The 23,787-nt window shown below is 37.7% G+C and overlaps 1 protein-coding gene across 1 annotated transcript in view; it reads left to right on the top strand.

Moving 5' to 3' along the window:
* ST3GAL6 (ST3 beta-galactoside alpha-2,3-sialyltransferase 6) overlaps window positions 1-23,787 on the top strand; it is a 319,252-nt gene that overhangs the window by 260,821 nt on the left and 34,644 nt on the right. The window lies entirely within an intron of this gene.

The raw sequence follows: 23,787 nt of genomic DNA on the forward strand, positions 1-23,787 counted from the left end.
AAATGACAAACTGAGGCTGAGTAAGTAATGGCTGAATTCAGGAAGATGGCATCCTTGCTACAAATACCTTTCAAGGAGAGCAAACAATGATATGTGCCAAGTTCAATGCTGGTAGCAGTTTTTCATACACCTCAAACATTGGTGCAGTCAGTGGAACATGTTATTTTAGAAATTTCCAAAACCAGGTTGACTGCTGGATGAAAGGATAATCTAGTTTCTCAGTGTTCCTGAACCTTCAAAATTTGCACCACTCCTAACAACAATCCCTAGGAAAATTTCCTCTATATACATAATATTTGCAAGGATCTTGACCTGAATGGAGGCAGTTCCTCTAACAGTGTCCTGAAAAAAAATTAGTTTTACCTGATGACCAATCTCCAATGCAGGCTGCTCTGCTGTACCTAACCACTGTTGTTCACTTTCTTGGAAATGCTTGGCAGCACATAAAATTGATAAAGTCAATTCTTTTAAAATATCTGTCTACCCATAAAGCCAGATGCCTTGGGAACATCAGTGCAGTTTATGAATGTCTGAGAGACAGGAGGAAAGAGTAACTGATACTTTGGTTCCCCATCCCATTTGCAATGTTTTGCTTCTCTAAAGTATGGTATCATTTAAGGAAGAAAGGAAGCACCTTGGTTGAACTTGATGGTCTTAGGGGCCTTTTCCAGCCTTACTAGTTTCTATGACCTTTTCTAATGTGGGGAATGTCACCACATTCAGTCCTGTGAATGGGCATAAGGTATTGGGTTTTTAACTTTTCAGACATCTAGGAGTAAATGTTATTTTTCTCCTTGAACAAGTATGTTTCTTTCTTGTGAAGGCAAGTGTGGGAGAATTTGGAGCTTTATGTCTTATCCCTAAAGATGGGTGTAAATTTGAAAAAAAAAAAGTGATATTTAAATAATACCAAACCCTCACCTATATTAAAACCTACAAGAGGAGCAGTAAAAATCAGATAAAATTCCAGAGGTGTTTTTCCAGAGGCTGGCATCCCTCAGCTGCATCTAGCTGCATCTTTGTTTCTCTGATCCAAAACTACAATATCCTCCTTAATAATCCAAAAGAAGAAGCAGAGTGACAGGCAAAGAGGGAAATCAGCAGGAGAAAAGTAACCTGGACTACATTTACAGGCTGACCTTAAATCTGTGAACTTCTCTCTTAATAAGGTCCCCATAATTAATATAAGCATTAATATTTCATAAACAGCATTTCTATGAATTTTTATTCTTTGTATTGTAAAATTCCCCACAATAACCTCAGCTCTGCCTTTGATATTTCCCTTGGAAAGAGACAGTATTGCTGTGAGCAGTCTGGTATAAATTACCACTGAATATGTGTGTACTCTTTAGCAAGATTGCTGCAATTAAATTGTATTTATAAGGTCAGAGTTCTGCCCACATTCTCTCAGACTGTCTTTTACCCAGCAGTGTTTGACACCATTTGAAGTAACTTAATTTCCTACCTCTCTTTGAAACTTAGTTAAAATCAATTCACAAAACTCAAGTGGTTGAGATGGGAAGAGAGACTCATAGACAAGTCAAATTTCTTTGCAGAATTCCCACTTTTTGTCAGTTTCTTGGCTTGAAAGAAGAGTGAATTAGTCTAGATATGTCCAGCCATCGACATATCCAAAGACATGGACATGGACATGTTCAAAGGCATCCTGACTTGGCCTCAGTGTGTTTATAACAAGTGGTCTTATTTACAGTGGTCTCAAAAGCTATAATGCTGACCCCACAAATGTCTTTTCACACTGTCATGACTCTCCTCTTATAATATTAAATTTACCTGCCTATGAAGTTAGAGCAATACAGAGGAGCAGCAGCTCAAGATTGTGACAGCCAATAGCTTATGGACCTTCTTATTGAAATGGTGGGTCATGAATGGGCAAATTTATTCTTAAGCAAATGATTACCCTTCCTGTTCAGGAAACACTTAGTCTGAGGACTCCAGACTAGAAAAATCAGTGTCCTCACACACCCTGAGTTTAGGTGCCCTACATCCAGAACTGCAAATTGTGGAGTGTGTTGGATGCCTCATGCAGCTTCCCCTTTTCTCCAGGCCAAAAAGTTTAGACGGATCCAGAAAGGCATCAGATCTCCAAAAGTAAAGACCTTTAAGTTGTACTTTTACATGTGGCTTTGTTTTAAACCCTACTGCTACCGCCTGTAAAACATACTAGGACTGCTGTTACTTCTTTATTGGCTTATAAAACATGATCATGTCTCCCAAATACACAAGAGCACTGTTTATTAAGGTACTAGCTCCTATTTTCCAAAAGATACGAGACATCCATAAGGAAAATTTACTCTAGGAATTAAAGTTCATCAACTTTTTCGAAAGTTTTGGGTTGAAAGATGTTGGTAAAGAAGATGCTGTTAGCAACAAAATCACTTGTATATGCTGAAATAGTCTGTATGTTTGTAATGAGATCATCCTTAAAATTTGATTACCTGAGAACTCATAGGCTTGTTTCTGATGGGTTTTATCCATATAAATGCATAATGGAGGGCAGGATTCATGCTAGTTCAGGATTACCAAATAATTAGTAAGGACTTTGATGGGTGATAAATCCAAGCAGCCTAACTCATGTGCCTTCCCTAGGTTTAGCCAATGACCTTCAAGCTTTCAGACTGCTAAAATACTCATGTGATGGCTGCCAGATTCACTAGTGCTGGCAGATGCACTGCTGGAAAAGAGGAAATTCCCTGGCCAAGGAAGTGAGATGCAGCTGTCCCCTGCCCTCAGAAGGGGCAGTCAACAAATTATTGACAGAATAGGATGGAAAAAGATAGACCCATAGACCATGGGTTCAATCTGAACAGAAAATATGATTCAAAGCAGTCAGGAGTTTAAATTAGTCGGTGAGGCAAAGGGCATCGCTATTCCTACTACTGATGATCAGCTGTCCAATGGTAGTTTGGGATTTATCAACCGATTTGCTAACGTGCTGGCATGTAAATTTTCTTCAGGTACCTCCTTTCAGGCCTACATTTTCAGCCCTTTAAAAATGCTCTTTTGCTGCAGTCTGAAGGAAGCTGCAGGAAGCGAAACACAGGCTGAATGTTTTAGCAGCAGAGGGATGTGAGAAGTATGGGATCTTTTGCCAAATCCTCTTGGTTTTTCTGCACTAAATTTGACTGATTTTTCCTATGTTTTAACCTCTGACACTGTTCTTTAGTGGCTGTGTGTAGCATATATTTGAGTTGCTGAAGACTCAAGCAGTCACAGCAAAAATCTAATGTCTTATTCATCATGCATGTCAGGTTTTCAAGACTCAAGTTATTAACCAGCACTTTTCTTAGCTGCAGCCATGCATCTCTTGGGCCTAATGTACAGAGACAGCAAACATTCTCACATTCTCAGAAAATGAATGTTTCTATTCTTTTCATTGTGGGTAGAAATGGTAAATAGTCTTCATTAAACTTAATTCTCGTAGTCTTCTTTATGGCATGTCTTTATGGTGAAAGTTCTGTTCACCCAAAATAATAATAGTGATTTTTATTCCTTTTAATTAATTTTTATTCATTTTTCCCCATAGTCCTTTGTAGACTGATTAACTAGATGTAATGAGTGACCACAAGTGAAATGCAGTCAATTTTGAGGTGAAGCACAGCAGCTATAAAATGGCAAACAATAACATTTCAAAATAGGTTAGGAGAGGACAGAAGGAGTAACAACATATGCAAGAGAAAATTCAGAGGGAATGTAAGAATACAAAACAGGAATTTGGTCAGTACATACCGTATTTAAAACTCACACTAAAAATAAGGATTTTAGAGGAGGGTTAGGAGCTGAATGTTCTTTGAGTCTACATTCAGCTTGTTGCCAAGTACGTTGATTGTGTGATAAAAACAATTGAAATGTTTCACCATTTTTGTTTCACACTATACCTATTAGTAGGAAATATAACTATTTTTACTAGTGAGAGCTATTCTAGTCAAGTACTACATAAGTAGCTATCCAGGAAGAGAAATAGATGTGAGGAGGATCCATTGTGTTTAAGCTAAGGAGCACTCTGTGTCCATTGGCACTTTTACTCCATCACACCTTGTCCACAGAGGGATGTGACACTTATTGACACCAGGGCACACAGTATTTCGATGGCTTTGTACATTATCCCTCAGGATCCTAAAAGGAGAATGAGGTATCCAACAACCTGTAGTTTAATTTGCAGATATTATTGGAAGAGGCCCTGGAGCTAAGGTGTTTCTCAGTAAATTCTGCCTTGTCTATATTCTCTCATATCTACTTGGGATTTTCCTGCAGTTCGTCTTGAGCAACATCAAGAACTCTCTATTCAGCCTATGAATACTCCCATTTGCTCAACTGCCTCATGGAAGTGCATTTGTTTCAATTTCTTACAGCAAGGTAATATTGGGATTTGGACAATGTAGACCCAGTTGTGTTACTAGTCTTTTCCTGGCAATTTTTCTTTATTTACTTTCTGCATTTTTGAGGTAACACAGCATTCAGTGGCCCACAGAGCCAGCCCCTGTACAGATATCCAGCTCACAGGCCCTTCTGGCCAGTTGGTCAATTCCGATGGACACAGTAAACATCCCACATTGGTGAAGGAAGCTGGTAATGGCAGCTAAATGATGACATGAACAGCAAAGTCTTGACTTCATGTTGAGATAAGACACCCCAGGGCTGCACACCCATCTCAGGCTGCATGCCCATTTCACCCTCAGGTCTGGTTCAGCATTAGAAACAGACCAATATCCCAAGCATTTTTCTCTGAACTGCTCAGGGCACTTGGCCAAAATGAAGGCGCAGTCCCAGAGAGATCTGCTTCCCAGCAACCTCCAGTTCCCACCTGCCTCTTTTTTGAGGGGGATCCTGGTAGGCACCCTATTATAGGGGGAATATCACCAATTCTTACAGGAAATTTCTCTCCTTCTCCTGTCTCATGGGCTGGCATTGTCTCTGCAAGCTGGAGGAAGGGCTCAAGACCTGGCCAGGGGATGGAGGGTGAAGAAAGAACAGCTCTACTGCTAATGCAGAATTGAATTTTGCTACATCCTGGTTGCAGACAGAAAAGAGATTTTTAGCTTTTTTTGTCTCCTCCATCATTAGAACAACATAATTGGATTTTTTGTATATGTTGCTAGGAAGTCTGGAACTAACTTTCAGTAGCACTGTGCTTTATGACTTTTTAAGTCCCTGATGTTGTTTACTTCTCATGAAAAAAAAAGCTGACTTAGTTTGTAGCCTGAAATTTAGATGAATATTCCCTGCTGTTAAAATTATTTTGCTGTTAGTCCAGCTAAAATGCGAGGAAGCAGTTCAACCTTTCTGATAGCCATTGTAACCTCCTAATCCAAATGCTTCAGGCCTAATTGTTTAGATGAACATGCATTTCACAGAAATGTCTGAGTAGTAGATGTGATGGGAAATATGCTGTGTTGGCATCCAGCTAGCACAGAGGCCAGATTCATTCTCTGCTCCATTGACATTCTTCAGCTTCTTTTCCACATTTTTTCTGTTTGTTCAGACAACCTGAATCTTGAAATGATGGAAGGATGCCTGCGGACTTCTGGGTAAACTGATGCTGTTGGCAGTTCAGCCAAATGTTTTGCTGTAGCTTAAGACTCCACCAGAAATCCAAAGAACTCAAATGTCTGTGCACTCCAGACCAAGCAGACAATGTGTAAATGTTTAGTCTGAGGTATTTTATTATCTTGTTTCTCATTTGTTTGAGAATGAACATTTAACCTGTTCTGGATTTTTAACAAATTTTTCTGCAATGATTGAAAAATATAATGAAATCAATCTTCTAAATCTGTGTCCTCCTAGTCTCAGTGAAATAATAAAACATTTCAAATTCTCTAGGTTGAGGGAGTGAAAAATTATTGCTGTGGGCTTTCTGGTGAAATCCATGACTTGTGTAAAAAAAACCTTTAAAAATTCTTCAGGCAGAATATTTTCAGAAAGAGATTTTTTTTTTTAAACTGTTGAGAACTTTATTCAATATAGACTAGAGAAAACACTCTTCCATGAAATGCTGGAGAGATTTCAATGTACTGGGCAGATGGGAAACATTATAGATCAAATGAAAACCTTCTGAATTGAATTTTTCACAGTGGCTGGTGATTCTTACTTAGTACATGTTAAATTGCCTTTGCTCACTCCTGATGATTTAGCTTACATATTCACTCTTGAATAGCTGAAAGGTTTGAGTTGTGGAATTAATTCCACTTGGAAAGAAACTCCCAGAATTCAGCATAAGATATGTCTTTCTGGTCAAAGATTTCCTGCCTTTCCTGGCAGGAAGTTTTTCTTACAATGAGATAGCTTGAAAGGAAGATCTCATTTTTTTTTCTTGCAGAGATGTGTGGGTGCTGTTTTTTATTTTACTAGGTGACATAATGATGTCTATCTTAAAATAAATGCTTTTTGAAAACTTCATTTTCACAGATATTTCAGATGAAGTCCAGCTGAATCACTGGGCCAGAAGCCACCCCAAATAATTGAGGCCATTAATTTCAGAAGAATGACATCAATGTTCAGTTTTCCCAGGAAGCAGAATACTTTAGATTAGTCACCCAAGTTAGGATGCTGAGTTTCTACTTAGCCGATTCAATTCACTTAAGTTAATTTAACTCAGTGCCAGAGTAATTGGAGTACCCAGATCCACAGCAGGGATACAAGTAAAAAAACCTTCATCTGTCCCTCTTTTTCTTCAGTTCATCCTCATCTTTTATGGTTGTGGTTACCAATAGTGCCAAAGCTTATGAGCTTCAGACTTACTTGAATGTATATATTATCAAGAGGTGAAGGGAGAGAAGGAAACTCCTTATTTAGAAGATTGCTGTGCTGCTACTGAGAAGACAGGATTTTCAGCAACCTGTGTAGTTGTGATGTCCACCAAGTTGTTTATTCAGTAGTGATTTTGGGACTGGAGACCTGTAATTTGAATCACTAATAGCCTTCCTTCTGCTTTTCATCCGTGCACGTTCATTTTGCTGTAAGATTTTACAAATATTTTTGCAGCCACAGTTAAGTCTGTATTTAACAAGCTGAGCAGAACTGCAACAACTTATAGCAATGAAGCCTTAAAACCAGCATGAAAATGTTTTAAAGCTTTGACCAAAGCAGGATTAAGAACATAAGCTTTTTACTTTTATGATTACAAGTAAGAAGGTTTTTCCTTGTTGCTCAAAATCTTTAACCCTCTAAACCTCTTGTCTGTACAAAGCTATCTCCACGACTTACATTAGCAGATACACAGGGGTAGCTTTAGGACACAGGGCTGTTTTTTAGACAGGGTAGAAAACTTCACAGGTCAAATACTTCTCTGTTGGGTTGAAAGAGAAAGTTAAATTATTTTCCTCTGTTGCCATGTCACCTGATGGAGGATCACCCACATTTAAAGTGGGTGCTGAATCCTTTTTTGTTACCCTCCCCAAGTAAATCCATGGGGCTCATTTTTACTCTCAAGATGGATTACATCACGTAATTGTACTTATTTAGATATTGATCTGAAGGTCTATTAAAAGCAGTGTGTTGTCCATGTGTAATTAAAGAGAAATAGAAATTTTTTAAAAATCTAATATTTGTTGGTTTTTTTTAATGAGAATTTTATTTTTTGCCCCCACGCAAACCTGAGAAAATATTGCAAAATTGGTTTTGTGAATTTTCATTCAAAATTTTAACTGGATGCTTAATACAAAGATAATCAAGATAGTTCTCTGCTTTGTTCTACCCAACATATAGAAAAACTCCCTATAAAGGTAGACTGTTGTTCCTACCTTTATAATAATTTCATAGCTTAAAAAATTGAATTTCCCCCCTCACCCCCTTAGTTGTAATGGTTTTTCCTGTGATCTGAGAGTTAGGATATATGGCTGTACATCTGGAAATTTTTCTACTTATCTCCAGGATCTTAGTACAAATGATACTAACAGGCAACCAACCAAGGAAATTATGATGCTTGGACTGTGTCTTCGAAAGGGATGTTTTGAGTGATGCATGGTTATAATTTTCCAGATTGCATTCAGATGTCAGAACTGGCAGTTACTTCCCCAAAATCAGGTGTTCAAGCTGACGGACACAGTGGTAATAATAACTGGCATTTTATGGTGAGTTCTATGTAGCACAATATCTGTGTTTGACTACATGCTGAGCCATTTGGCAGTGACAGATTTATTAAATCCCTAGACTGATACAAACAAAATCTGAATTCAGTCACTAAATGTGGGGAAAGTCGATGACCAATGAGCATTCGAGCTCCTTTATTCCTTATTAAAATTACAAAGACTTTTTCAGTACCATCTCCACACATTTAACCCATATCTCTTCCCTGTGAGCACCCCTGTAAACATCCCTGAGACGCTTATCTGCCCAAGCTCCTTGGGCTGTCTCCCTGCAAATGAAAGTGAAGAAAATTATCAGTAACATATGAGTGATGCCTCTGAAAAGTTCTGAGGCACAGGAATGGGTACTGGAGGCAAATGTAGAATTTGATGTATTCTTAACCAGAGTAAGGCTACATCAATGTGTCCAAAACCTTTTGTGTTATAGCTCATATATAAATGTCATGAGATAGTTTAGAAAGAAGAAACAAAGTATTAAAAAAAAGAAGAGTCTGGTTTTGGATGCCTGTTTTTAGGCTGTAGAAAAGACTCGCAACTTCTTCTAAACTGATGGATGATGATGGATGATCCTTCTGACAGGCCTGTGCTCCTAGTTGGACATGTACATATTCTCTTAAAATATATATTGTTGAAATTTCAACAGCGTGAAGCTGAAAAGGTGGATGATCCAAAGAAAATGTGCTTGCTATCCAAAATGCCTGTTGTTCGCTCACTTCAAATATTGACATTTGTCTGGGTGCTTCTTGTTGTTTGGGTTGTCCACAGACCAATTTAACCAAGACCACCCTGCCAAGAAATAGGACTTGTCTCAAGAGGGAATTTCATCATCATTACCACTGTTTAGTGCCTGCTTTCAGTCTCATTATATTTTTTTGTAAATCAATTTAACTTACAAATTGATGAGGTTTGCTACCTGTATGTCACCATGCGACACTGTTCTGCCCTCACAGTAATCTTACATACAACATTTTTTTTTACGTTTATTTTCAATTAATGTTTAGGCATGCATTACTTGATCAGTGTTGTTCAAGGATCTGCTTACTGGTCTTTTACTAGGGGTTTTAATTTATTACTATGAGCTTGGGGTCAGAGAAAGCCATTAAAAGAAAGCTGTCACAGATGATTACATATCTACAAGCAGACAGAAAAAATTTTCATTCTAGAAAAATGTTTCTAGAATGGCTGAGATATTTCTGAAGAATTCAAATTCCTAATCTTAAAATGTGCCTTAATCTGTCTTTATTGTGTTGCAACTTTCATTTTATATATCTTAGAGTTACGGTGTCATTTTAAGCGACAATTTATGGCACAAGAGAAGAGACATAGCAAGTGAAATCTGATTTGATTCCAGAAAAAGAAATTCACAGCAGAGGAGATCAAACACTGGAACAAGAGGCTCAAAGAAATACTAAAATTTTCATCCTTGGAAATATTCTAGATTTGGCTGTATATTATCCTGAGCAACCTGCTCTAGCTTCAAAGAAGGAGCTGCTTTTAGCAGGGACTTATACTAGATGGCCTCCAGAGATTCTTTCCAACCTAAATCATTCTCAGATTCTCAGAAAATTCTGTTCTTTTGTCAATAGTTTGTGAAGAAAGTTCTAGCATACTAAAGCTTATAAAATCAGAAATTTTATAGGACACCAATACAATTCTAATAGTAAATATTTCCCTCTGAATAACACAATGACAGAAGATTTTCATGGAGTTGTCATAGATTGAATTCATTGGCATTTGTATCGGGGAGGTCCCCACTGTCTTTTCTTAGCTAATTGGTCTAACTCCTATTTCTTTTTGATTAAAATAAAGCATCTGCCTCAAACTTCCACTTCTTTTTTTGCTGTCGCTTTGCCAATTAAATATCATAAATGAATATTCTAATGAATGGTTCATTTCACCTCCCAGCAGTGGAAGAATCTTCCCTTCTGCATGCCGATGGTACTTTTCCTTGTCTCATTTTTAATCTCCCAGGGTTTCCATTACTGCATTTGCCCACCTACTTATTAAACAACAAACAGAACTCAGTTTAATGAAGTTTTCCTTAATACCAACCTTTTTCTGGTCTTATATTTTCTGTTGATTCTATCTCACATATTATATTAATATACCTGTCTCATTCTTTGTGTTTAAGCATTTCTCATTCTTTTAGCAGTTTATATGTTATCACCTTAATCTTCCTCTGGGTATTGCTCTTCACAGCCATTTTTTGCTTCTCTGAAGTCTTGCCATCTTTTTGATCACTGGGCATGTGGAACTAAGCATTGCCTTCAAAGCCCACATGTATGAGAGCGAAGAAGAATTTAGGCTATTTTTCCCTTGCTCTGTGATGAGGTACCTCTGCAAAAACAGGACAGAAGTGCATTTAAATTTCCTTTCCTGAATTTATATTACAGTACAGCTGTAGAAATTTATCATTCACTGTCCCCATCATGGTTCTTTCAGGATTACTGTCTCTCTGGGAAATAGCCCCACTGAGTAAGTGAACTCTGGGGTCTAAGAAATGATCCTTTAAGACAGGTTGTTAAAATCACTGGGTTCATATGTCTCATTGGGAAAACAGAGGATAAAAAATGTAGTGAAATGCTCTATATGCAATGTATAGTCCTTTCAGCATGTTTAAAATATTAATAGATGCTACCTACCTGCTATGCAACTGTATGAAAGCACAGACCATGCAGGGATTTTCATGCAGCTCTTAACTCACAGTGTGTGTTGTAAAGGTCATCTGATAGACATGGGACCAAATGAGAAATGCTTCAAGCATGTGAATGAAGCAAACAAGTAGAGAAAGGGAGAAGACAATCAAACTCAGTGTGGGGGAGGAGAAGGAGGAGGGAGATGACAAGGAAATAGTAATTCCTCAATATAAATACCCTATTTAGCTCTCCTACTCAGAGTCCACATGATAAACTGAGAGCTATCGAAAGTCTCATTCCTTTTCCTACTGATAATCTCCAGTCTATCTGATTCCAGCCCAGAGGAAGCCTGCTGAGAGTGCATCTCTGTGTCTATGCCCAAAGGACCACTTGTCCTGCTTACCTTTTGGGTATGTTCTTCATTCAATACCACCAGGAATATGTTTCTGATTAGCTAGAAAAAGAACATGTTCTATTTCACACTGAGCCTCCCTTCAAGGAAAAGCAAACAAACGTGTTTAAATTGCCGGAAGAAAAAGTTCACCAATTCAAAGTAGTCTGATGGATCTCTAAACTCAAAACAGAGGCATGGGAGGTTTGCCCACCACTATGAGTATGTGAGTCTGAATCACCAGAGAGGGGGGTCAGCATGCCAGCAGAGCTCTCTCTTCACTATGTCAGGAAAAATCAAGGGCCCTGTGTTAACTAGGAATTCATCAGTCTCTGGCAGTAATCTCCATCCACATCTCTGTTGTCTGCAGGCTGGCAGGCAATGCAAGCAGTTTTGCAAACAGATGAGCATTCCCCAGGGGATGTCACCACACAGTCAGACCTGCAAGACACTGAACTCAGTGTCCATCAGTCAGAGCCCCTTCTATACCTGCTCCTGTTCATCACAAAACTTGTCTGTAGAAGCTATTAGATAAAACAGCCTTTGACAAGCCTCTAAATAATATCTGTGCTGCAGTAACAACCCAGCCATGTCTGTTAAAAGCTTGGGAAAAGTTGTACTCAGTTAAAAACAGCACTTTTCTTTCCAACTTTTTAACAGAGACCAGCTTCTAAATATCATATCTTTTTGCTAGTCTTTCTGGAAGTCAACCTTTCTGACTGTTTTTCTTCGGCATCTGCTTTTCCAGCAGGAATGATCTTAATAATTTTATAGAAAGTTGGTTGGATTTTTTTTCGTCTCACAGTTATTAGAAAAGCAATGCTCATGACTTCATCAGTGTTTCCAATATATTACAGTTTGCATCTCCAAAGTTGAAGCAATAATGGAACAACACAAATTTTCAGTTTAGCCTGCCTGTAGGCTCTATCCTGTCCTATTTGCACTGGCTTCTCTGCTTGTTCTTTGTGCTGACTGATAGCAAAATGGCTTCCTCTCAGTGGGCAAAATGAGTTTATGGGTTTTTTGGTCTGTCTGGCAACTGTTCACATAATAAAAACCTAGAAAATTGAAGGCTAAATCAGAGGGATGATCATATGTCACAGGGGTGTATCAGAACTTGAAACCTCTGCTGATCCTGCATCTCTCAGTTTGAGAGGAGGGATAGTGTCATTAGATACCCTAAATTAACCTGATTTTCAGGAAATACAGCTTCTGAAAAGGGGTTCCCTTTAAAAGTACATCAAAGTAGGCAACTCCATTCAAACATTTTTTGGACAGCCATTTTTTTCTCTCTTTCTTTTCAATTTTTTTCTCTTTTTCTGTTCAATTTTGCCATCTTTTTCTAAATACTCTTTTCTTAGCTGTGTAATTTCTGTAATTTCTAAGAGCTAAGCATGAAGTGAAAAGTTGCTGCTGTTTTAAAAGGATTCTAAAGAGACACTTCCCTTGTTTCCATCAAATATCTCTGTGAGGCAGGCATAGGCATCCTAGTAATTGACATCTATTTTATTTGTGAAACTGTAATATGAAAATATTCATTAAATTCTAATTGAGGAGTAATTTTTGTTTCCTTGAGCTTTTTTTTTTTTGCAAAATGCAAGTTATCTAGAGTAAAAAATATTATTATGGCAGGATTTTCTCATAGGACATATACTGTTTTATGTTTTACTCATTTTGTTGGTTTGGTAAATAAATATTTCAAAGTAGTGGCTTCAGTAACCACAGCAATGTCTGTTTCTAGTGAAAATGTTAATAATATCTAGGACTTGGTAGCCATCTTCATGTTTTTTCAAGGGATGATGAAATTCAAGCAGAAGACTTCCGGTTGCCTACAGTGATTCTCCATGCAGTACCAAGAGATATAACATGCAGAGACTGTGCTGCAGTCCTAAGAACAACTAATACTGCATATTCTATTGATCTTTTAAAGAAAAGGTGTCTGAAGGGTCAGAGGGAGAAGAGGAAAGAGGCTGAGGGATGTGGTCACACTTAAAGCATAGAGATTATTCAAAATTGTCCATACAGAAGATACTCAGATGCTAATTCACTGAAGTTTAACAATCTCAGCATAATTCTTTGATACAGCAGTCACTTTTCTCCTCTGTCTCTGAACTCAAACCTCAATTAGAGCTTTTCTTGGATAAAACCAGTATGATCAGTATTAGGGATTCAATTTCCTATTATTGACATAATGACATATGTAAGTAATGTAAGGGACATAAATAGTAGTGTAAGGGTTTTAAAATTGCATTCATCTGGACTTTTTGAATCTGAGAATTCCTACCTTGTTCTTCATAATTCCTTAGTGCACCCATCAATGCATATAACCATGGAATGGGAATTTCACAGACACATAGTGAACTTTAAAAGATATTGATAATTCGTGACATTAACAATATAGTGCTTATTGCAGCACCTGGCTCTTTGCTGTGTTGAACATATGCCATTACAATTGCCTCAAATACTTAAACAGAGGTCAGGCCTAAAATAAAACAGAAACCTAACTGTGCTGCCTCAGTCAACCTCTCTTCTGTCCTTAGCAACGAGCTTGGTCTTTCTCAAATTATGTTATCTCACTTCTCCTTGTTGAATACTTTTCCATTGTGAACTCAGACAATTAGTTAAAAATTGTGTCTTTTGCCTGGCAATGACCTTTTATGGACAGTGTAGCTGTAGCACATGGACAAAACTCTCTCTTTCTGGAAAAGCAAATATAATCTTCTGTTATCATGCAATCCCATACAGTTTTAGCAATGGGGGTGGGAAGGAATAGAAAGAAAACTATTTATTCAGGCTTTTGCATTGTGTTATCAATATAGCACGGGACCTGGAAAGTTTTAATTCGTGAGAAGTTTGCCAAAACTATCCTATACTGAAAACAGTGGAAGAACTAATAAAGTTGTATCATTCTGGAAAGAAAAAGGCTCTGTAACATGGCATCCTTATAGACCTGGAGATACTATTATTTACAGTAATGAAATCTAGTTCTTATTTGTCATTTTTTCTGAGTTAGTCTCTGAGTGTTTCGCAGATGGAGTCTTCATTTTGCAGATGGAATAACTGAGATACTGACTGTAAACTGCCTGCAAAGGAGTGCCCCAAATGCTATCAGCAGAGCCAGGACCAGGATTTGATACTTGTGGGCTCAAGACTTTGCACGGAGAAGAATGCCAGGCTGGCCCTGTGAAGGTGTTGACACCATTGTCTGAGAATGCCAAACGACCTGGGTAATTTTTTTGGGGTGCATTTGGGGAAGCACTTTGCTCTCCCTCCAGTCAGCCACAGTTCTGCCACTGTAGTCAGAGGGAGAAAAGTTCTAGATTATGAATTTTTAAAGAAACACTAACCTTAGTACATCATATTTGTAGCAGTATCTATTATTAGGGAACCTGTTGGTGTTACTCACCATGAGCAAGTCCCACACAGTTACATCTCTGCAGCTGAAAATCTCTTGTAAACTCCAATTTGTGATGAAGTAGGTGTTCTGCACACTGTTGGCTCTCCACAACAGTCTCTCTCTCTCTATTATTTAGAGATAATGCACCAAATCTGTTTTACCAGCAATTATGGCTTATTTACAGAGCCATAATCTTCTTGTGTAAATAGTCAGTCAAGATTTGTCTCTTTAATTTTTATCCTGCTTCCAAGAGGGCAGATGGTTAATTTCAGAGTGCCTTGGGTTTTTTCTCCTGGCTGCAAAGTAGACAGTCATCACTAATATGGGAAGCCTGGAGGCCCAGTGAAGTACCAACAGAAGGTTTCAAAATGATTAAGAGAGGAAGACCTGTGAAGGCCTTAAACAACTCTTACTGACAATGCCCTAAACGTCCTTTCTTCACTGCTAAAGAGAAGTTGTCCCCAATGCATCATTTAAAAATAGGGATTAGTAAGGCATTCAATGCAAAATAGGTGTTACTATAACAAACTGTGTCATTTTTATTCACTTTAATTTGAACAGCTGCAGCCTTCTTTTCTGTCTTGAAGGAGGTAATTTTTAAATTACCTCTATCTTGACATTTTGCATTTTGGGGCTAATTATATATGGAAAAGTAAGTGGCAGTATCAGATCAAATTGAGTTGAACTCTAGCTGATCCAGGATCCTGCAACCAAAAAGTGACTAGAAAGACATGCCTGGATAAGAGCATCAGAAGAGGGAAACTTCAATAAATACATGTCAGCATAGTCGTGTTTTCTAGCTGTCTGCAATTCAGATACTATCTGAAGCAGAGATGATATTGTGTTTAAGTTCTGTCAGAAAAAAGAGAACATCAGGAGGCATTGTGTCTGTGTCTAGTACAATTACATTACAGGTACATTCATTTTTTTTTGATAGCATATTGTTTTCTGTTAAATTCACATGTTTCTTTCTGCAGTTCATGTAATTTTGTGAATTACTTTGCAAAATGCCTATTCCTGCTAGTTGGCCAGAGTAGAGAATTTTTAGTATAGCATGTCTTCTCAGGTGTCACCTAACTCAGAAGTATTTTCCCTTTTGCCACATCTACCTATTAGCCATGTTTCCAAAAGACACCAGGATCAAATGCTTTATGTTTAATGTTTAAAACATTATCAAGAAATTATTGAAAACCACAAATTTTAACAAGAAACAAACCCAAATGGGAAACAAACATTTTCCTCTAGTGTAAGATCTTATCTGGACACTCAGATTTTTTTCAGGAGGACACATGAATGTTTTGCCAATTATGTCCTATAATCTGGAATACTATAGGACTTCTTATTCTTTTTCTTCATGAAAAGACCTGCAGCGGCTTCTCTGAGTTGCTGAACAGCTAATCCACTAAAACTGGGACAGCATGTTTAAGTTAATGATGTGCTTTATAAAAGTCTAATGGTAGTGTGTCTCATATTCAAAAAAAATCTCCTTAGACTAGAAGCATTCCTTGGAGGAAAATCTTCATTCAGCTTACATCCATAGGAGTGGGGTGCATTACAGGCTTAATGTTGAGAGGGGTGTGGAATTTTAGTTAAAATATAGAAGTTACATCTCTGATTATCAGCATGTTAATTTATTGTGATTTTGGGTAATAAATCCTGCTCATACTCCATCATGGTTAAGTTTCTCTGACATGCTCCATTGGGTTGATTTGTCAGTATGCCTCACTGCTTACATAGTACCAGTAATTAGAATTACACCAATGCTAAAATGAACAAAACTGTCCGTCTTGAATGATGAAAGTCTAAAGCAGACAAACATGTGACAAGTCATTGGACCAAAGACTTGGGACTTGGCACCAATAATGAGTGAAGAAATAATAACTTTAAAAAATATTTTCCAACGTAATGTAAGTGTGTATTTCGCAGAGACTCAGAAAGCAATCATTGCTGAGTTATACAAAAGGGTCTTCTCTAAGATTCATTTGTCTACTATAGAAGATGTTACTTTCCCTGCCACATCCCAACCTGCCTGGCTGTTTGGCTTCATATGGAGAACTTATGGACTTCCTGCTGCTAGAACTCAGGAAGACTAATGCCCTCCTGGCAACTGAAAATGCTAAAAAACAAATGTGATTATTCTTTCAGTTCTCAATTGGATGCTTTGATTTCAAAAATATTATTTTCATATATGCCTTTTTAATATTACTCATTACCTTCATGGCTGCTTTGCACATTGTTTTCCTTTTCACTTAAAATATATTGCTTACCTGGGAGAAGTTGTGCAGCCAATGATTTGAGAGCAAGGTCAAGTGGCAGGAGTTCTCACACCCAGCATCCAGTTTGCCACTGATATTACATATTGTCTTGGGCAAATAGTCTGGTAGCACTGCCTATCGGGCATCCTGTGCATTTGTAAAAGGAGTATATCTACCGTATGCTGGTATTCTGACTGTGATCCCTGGCTTACCAGGGTAGTTGTGTTTGCCCCAGCAGACCCATCCATCTCTGTGCTGTCTGGGGATTTGATCTTAAAACAGAGCATGGAAAAGACGATGTAAAAAGAAAACACAGTGAGGAGTAAGGAGAACGCTGGCCTGCTTCCTACCAGCGTCAGTCTCCCAAGAGGAAATGAAAGAAACACGAGTTTTGCAGACACTAGCCTCTTAGTTTAAGTACCTTCTGTGGTAAGCTTGATTACAGCTGTTCTTGAATACCTGTGCTTAGGCTTCACATAATTTTTCCAGTGGAACAAGTTTCTCAGTATAAAATTAGAAATGTTTGTTATTTTTCTTGGAAGAGTTTTTTCATAATAAAACTAAAAAGCTTTCTAATTCCAATAAAACCGAAGCCAGATTGGTCTATACAGTCCTGCTGAATTTTTTTCACTGAGGTTGGCTTCAAATAAGAAGAGTGTGGTGGGAAGTTGGTCAGTGTTTGGCAAATTCTGCCAAGTGCCTTCTGCTTGAGCACATCATGTTTTTAACCTGAAGCACAATGTTTTCCATTGTGTATTATCCTAAAGATGACTTAATCACAGAAATGAGCAGATTATTTTACATATAGAGAACTAGTATTCAAATATTATTAAGCCACTTCTATTTTATCTTCAACTCAAAAACTGTATTCTTCCTTTTGGTTGTAAACTGTTCCACAGCAATCAGGTCTGTATAGCTGCTACTAGAAGTCACAGAGTAAATTTAGGTTTCTCAGCATAAGGCTCCAAGATAAAGTTTACAGCTGAATTATTTCCAAAAGAACTATTCAGCCATTTCCTAGAAGTGTATATAGAAGTCCATGAAATTTTAATAAAATATGTGTCCTGTTTAAAAATGGTAAAACTATTTTTCCTTGAACCTGAAGACTAGGTATGAATATCTGTGGATGAGGGGTTTTTAAGGAGACTTTCCTTCAAACATTATGATAACAAAATGGTTTGAGGAAGCATTTTCTGTTGTTACATGTTATTAGTGCAAAGCAAAGTATTAAGACTGGTTTAGTCAGAAGGATGAGCCAGGGAGTCAGAGAATTCTCTGTGACAGCTTTCCTATGGGCTGTTTGCTCAGGTGTAGGAAAGACCGTCTGATGTTTCAAAAACATCCCTAACTGTTTCAGAAGGAATCAAAAAACAGGAGTTACATTAGATCCCTCTGATCACATTGCTTATTCTTCTGTAGAAACACTTGTATTTAAAATCCACTTGGTGTGTTATCCCCATGGTGAAGCCAGGAGAATTATTATTGGCAGCATTTTCAAGTCTTAGATGCTTAAATTTAAGCATCTAAATATGTGACTTCATTCTTGAAGTGAAGGTGCACACTTTTTATTGAAGTCAGCTGGAGGAGCTGGGTCAGAAGCATTTTTGAAAATCAAAACACTTATTTAATTCCTTAAATGTGGATTTTTGAGCATAACTTCAGACACTCTCAGGTATAATTTTAGCTGTCATAGTCACCACTGTATTGTCCCAGCACTGTGTGTCCTACACACTTCAGACTAAATGTTAAGTCCCATTCCAGAGTCACATTTCCTTCAATTAGGATGAATTAAAATAACACTTTTTGTAGTAATTATTTCTATAAATTAAAACTTATTATTATTGTTGTTATTATTATTATTTTAATTCTAGGAGACAAAGGATATTACCCTTCCTCTACAGTAGCTAGAGCATAAATATAGTAGCCCTTACTGTTTACCTGTGAGGCTTAGAAAGTCAGACAATTTTATTGGCCAGTGTTATTTCCTTTTGTTTCTTTTAAATATCATAGTGCTTACTGAATCAGTGGGGCAGCTTGTATTTATTACTTATAAAGAGCAAGGGGAACCCCAGAGAGTCATTGCTGTGCCTCTGCAGCATTGCTGCTACATACTGCTTTGTGCTCCAGGCTTGGGACAAAAATCCAACCTCACCAAGGGGCATTAAAACTGAGCAATGAAACCCATTTTGCTAAAATTTTCCTGTGGAAGTGTATGTCAACAAGGTGCAATTCTGTTTATTGAGCAGTAGAAGTTTATGCAAGCCTTGAGAGGTAGAGCATTTCTGATTATTCCAACTGTACATGGAATGGAATCATGCAATTAAAGTTTCACCGAACCAGTGCATATTCAGCTGTCATGACTAATTCAGCTGAAATCTGTTTGTTCTCTCCTTTGCTTTTCTCTCTCCCCTTACCACAGAGAAGCTAATTAATGCAGAAGGCACTGCAGGGCTGAAGCCAGCTAGGCTAGAACTTTTGAAATGGTTCTTTCCCCCCATTCCAAGACAACTTTGTTTCCTCTACCTTGTTTTCAGCACTTATATAATTTATAAATCATGGTCTAAAATTATGTAAGTGCTGAAAAAATAAGAATAAACAGGCAAACCAAAGAAAGATTTCCAATAGCTGAGTCCACACAGAAAAACAAATAAGGTGAGTGGCAACAGTGTTTTTTGGGCACGTTCCTCAAAAATCTCCTAAAATTCTTTATAAAAGATTTAATGTACTATCAACTCCATTTTCGTTTCTAAACATTCCCAGAAACATATATTTAGCATAGAACTTCCACTGATACTCATTTTGCTCCACTGCAAGACAGTCTAGCTTTATCTTTCTTTATCTTTTCTTATTGTCTAGCTTTATCTTTCTCATCCTCTTCAGCAGTACCTCACTTTCGAGATGTTCCTTGCCAACTCCGTAAACAATGAGTGACAGACTAAGTAGAGATAGATTAGTAGTCTCCGAAAAGAAACATCTGGATAAACTAAATTTAGCTCTGAGAATGAAGGAAGTAGGTAAATAAGAAAGGAACAGTTCCAAGTGAAGAGTGAAATGTACATGCCAGACTACAAAAGGAAAACTGGGAATTTTTTTCCTTCAGACACTCAGTAACACAAACTTCAATCAACACCAGTGGGAGATTCCCAGTTTGCTCAAATGGTAATAGTCTCAGAGCCCAATGTCCTGGGAAGAAGATCACAGCAGTGTAAAAAGGTGCTTTTCACAAGCAGAGGAACTATCCCTCTCACATGGATCTTAATAGTCTGAAAAACAAAGGATGAGGCAAAGAAATCCATGATATCCAATAAAGGAACTGGGGCACAGACAGGTACATGATTTTTGGCTGGCTGGCTAGCAATGACTTCTTGTTTCTAGCTGCATAAATGCCCTATCCTTTAGCTTCCTAGCATGGTTCAATTCTTCTTTTTTTTTTGCCTGTATTAGTTCACTCTCCATTCAGTGTCATCACTCTGCTACTTCCTTATAGCTGTCCTGTCTTTCCCACAAGAATACTGAGATGGTAAGTATGCCATCTGCTTAGCTCCTTGCTTAGAAAGCATGAGATCTTCCAGAAATTAAGGTGGTCATGTACAGGGAGCATATACCACAGAGTGAAGAGGTGAAGGGGAAGAAAAGAACTTGATGGAGAGATGCTCAGCACAGGAAACCGCGGATGATACAATCTGACAGAAGCATGGGAACTTGCAGAGTATGAAAGTCAAATTACTTTGATTTTTTTTTTTCACTCATGTAAACAATTAGCCTATCAGTGGAAGGTTCCCTCTGGTAATTTCCATCACATAAATAGGCTGTCTCACAGTCTGGGAATGATGTGGGAATCATCTGAAAAGCAGATCATTTGAAATAATTGTGCCAACCCTGGACTGTGAAGCAGTAAGAAAATTTAGATTTTTGGGGAAGGGAAGGTCTTGAGCTAGTCGCACTATAAAAAGATAATAAACAATGGCCCAAAAATGCCTAGGAATTAGAGAACTTGTTAGAAGATGAGATGTAAGACAGGCCATCTGAGGTGAGGAGCAAATCAACATGTTTCTAAGATCTGGGAAGATACAATAAGTAAAGTATGTTGCTGTCTTAACCACAGCAGGATTTTCAGTTCCCAGCTACCTTCATCCATAAGGAGTCCACCAAAAACAAAAGAAAGTTACTCATCAGATATTTTTGGCAGCAGGACAGAGGTTATTCAGTCAAAAGGTCAAATGCTGTACAAAGCCATTTATGACATCTGCAGGACAAGGATTTTGTTGTGGTGGCTTTCTTATTGATTGCTTTAAAAAAATACAAATTTGAGTGTAACTTTTAGAGAGTGATAAATACATGCACACAGGCAGGACTGTGGGAAGAGATCTTGGACTGAGGTCATGTAATTCAGGATTTGGGTTAAGACTGGTTACATGTTTCCATGTTCATTATTAGAAGGAAGTGCCACTTCTGGGCACACTAGGTTTTGTACAAACACAAAGTTCCTTCACCAAAAAGCGTTAAATCTTTAGGGGTTGTCCAGTTATAATACAGAACTTGTTTTAACACATTTGAAGTTAGACAAGCTGAAGCCTGTTTCTCTTAGCAGCTTGAGTTTCCTAAATGAATCTTGGACAGAGCATAAAGTAAATTTCCTCTGCTTCCCTCCCTTCTTACACAGCGATGGGGCAGAAAGATGCTCCACACCATCATTAAAAGCCAGGCATATAAAGCTATCTGCCTATCCATGTACACTCAGAACAGCACACTCTGATTTCTCTCCTCATCTAATCTTCCCTGAATCCCCAGCAGCACACTTCTGCATTGTCATTTTTTTCTCTGTTATTTTCTAACAAATATTTTAAAAATTCTGATCTTCAGCAATATAGTATTGATTTGAATCCCAAGTGCAGATATGGGTGATTCAAACTAATTTTTCTTACACATGAAGAAAATTAAAAACCTTTAAATTAAACTAGATGTAACAATAGACCAAGTCAGCCTGTATTGTTTTACTGAACCACCTCATCTAGATTATATTAAAACTTCTGGATTCATTCTCATATGACTTTTGCTTTCCATAGAACATCTACTTACCTGGACTACTCTTATCCAGAGAGCTCATGCAGTGCTTGGTCCTTTTCAGAACCAAAGAAACCTTTAGTTCCTTTAGTTTCCATAATATTATCAACCAAAAATCTTAGAAATTGCTAAGGGCACCAGTTTCCATCTTCTTATCTCTGTTCTGATATCATCATGTTAGATGGTAGAGAGGAAAGAATTTTTTCTATGCCATAATGCAGCCTAGTGTGTTGGAGTTGATGTGAGATATGTTTAGGCCCCTTTTATTAATGGACCACCATCTGCACTTGGGAATAATTTAGTAAAGGGATATGCTTGAATTTTTTCTATAAAATGGAGTGCTTCAAGAACCAAACTTTTGAGGGATGAACGCATTGCAGAAGATTGCACGCATAATCAGATATGTGGCAATGGGATGTTGAGCAAACCAGCCAAAATTACCTTTACTTGTCAGATGAAAAGAGGCCTCACTGCTTCTGTGTGTGCTTTTTCAGTAAAACAAGTTTGTATTGCTGATGCTATATGAAAATGTCAAGTTACTGCCTGTAAAATGTCAAACTTAGTGCCTGTTTGAGTGGACAGCAGAAAATCCATATGTTTTAATCTCAGGCTTCACATGATTTTGTTGCCAAATTTTTAAAACCCATTGCTGAAGCTATTTTGTCAGCTGTGAATTCTGTCGGCACAGAATTAGATCTTAGCACCACTGAAGTTGGAATTTGTCCTCATTTCCAGATGATTGGGCCTTGTAGGTAAACTACACTTGAGTTATACCACACTCCAGTAAAGCCAGAGAGGTTGCATCAGGGCAGCTGAGAAATGAATGTTCATTTATCATTGCGCATGGGCAGTCTCCAGTCATTGTTTTCAACTGCTGCTGCCTCTGAGCCACCAGATCTTTCTGCCTGAGAATGTTTGAATCCTTTGTATTCCTCACCACCTAAACCGTATCCAATGGGCAACATATATTTCCTCAGATCTTTAATATTGATTAGGTAACTGAATTTAAATTTTAGAACTATGAAAGTTTGGAAACATCTGCAGACATTGAATAAAGTCTGTTTTCTCTTCCACAGTCTGCGAACAGCTGGAATCCTCAGCCTGAAAAGACTTCTTTGTTTCCCAGGTTTCCATTACACATTTTTGTAACACACACACAAGCTATCCCGGCCTATGAAGGAGAGGCAATTCTTATTTTTTGTGAAAGATGTTTGCCATTTTCCATTCTGCACTCTTCAGACCTCTACTTGTCCAATAAATGCTAAGTTGTTATAAATGTCCTATTTTTCCCTCTACAGCTATATTTTTAGAGCAGGTACAGAGCCAAAGTTTCATTTTGCACCAAATTTAATCTATCACACACAATTAACATCAGTAAGTTTTTTTCTATATTTGTATTGAGGCATGACACAAACTTGTTGCTAATCTCTTCCTCAGAAGCTGTAGAACAGGTAGGGCATGTATTAACCATGGTACTCACTAAAAATACCAGCAACATTGGTGAAGAGCTGTATGTTCCTTTTCCCCCCCTCACATTTGCACACATAAAGTATATTAAGTGGAGATTTATAGATCTTACTCTGCATTCTTTTATTGAGCATAATTCTTGTCCTGATATATGACTTCACAGATAGATGTTCTGCTAATTTCCCATGATTAGGCCTATCAAAAACTGGTTTTAATAGCATGCTGGGCCTGTTGTTTGTGTGTGAAATTATTCTGTAATTAAAAGTTACATAGATAACATTTGGTTTGAGTATTCACCAGGAGTCTAAGCCAAAGTCCTTGGAACAATAACAATGGTTGATCAATGACTATCTTATTTTGTCTGAGTTAACAGAATTCTTTCCAACACATAGTACTTGAGGAATCATTGAATACACATAGAAATGTCTATGAAACTGACTGATCCCCACTTCCTAGAGTTACATGGCAATATTTT

Source organism: Molothrus ater, chromosome 2, assembly GCF_012460135.2.
Source record: "Molothrus ater isolate BHLD 08-10-18 breed brown headed cowbird chromosome 2, BPBGC_Mater_1.1, whole genome shotgun sequence".
NCBI lineage: Eukaryota > Metazoa > Chordata > Aves > Passeriformes > Icteridae > Molothrus > Molothrus ater.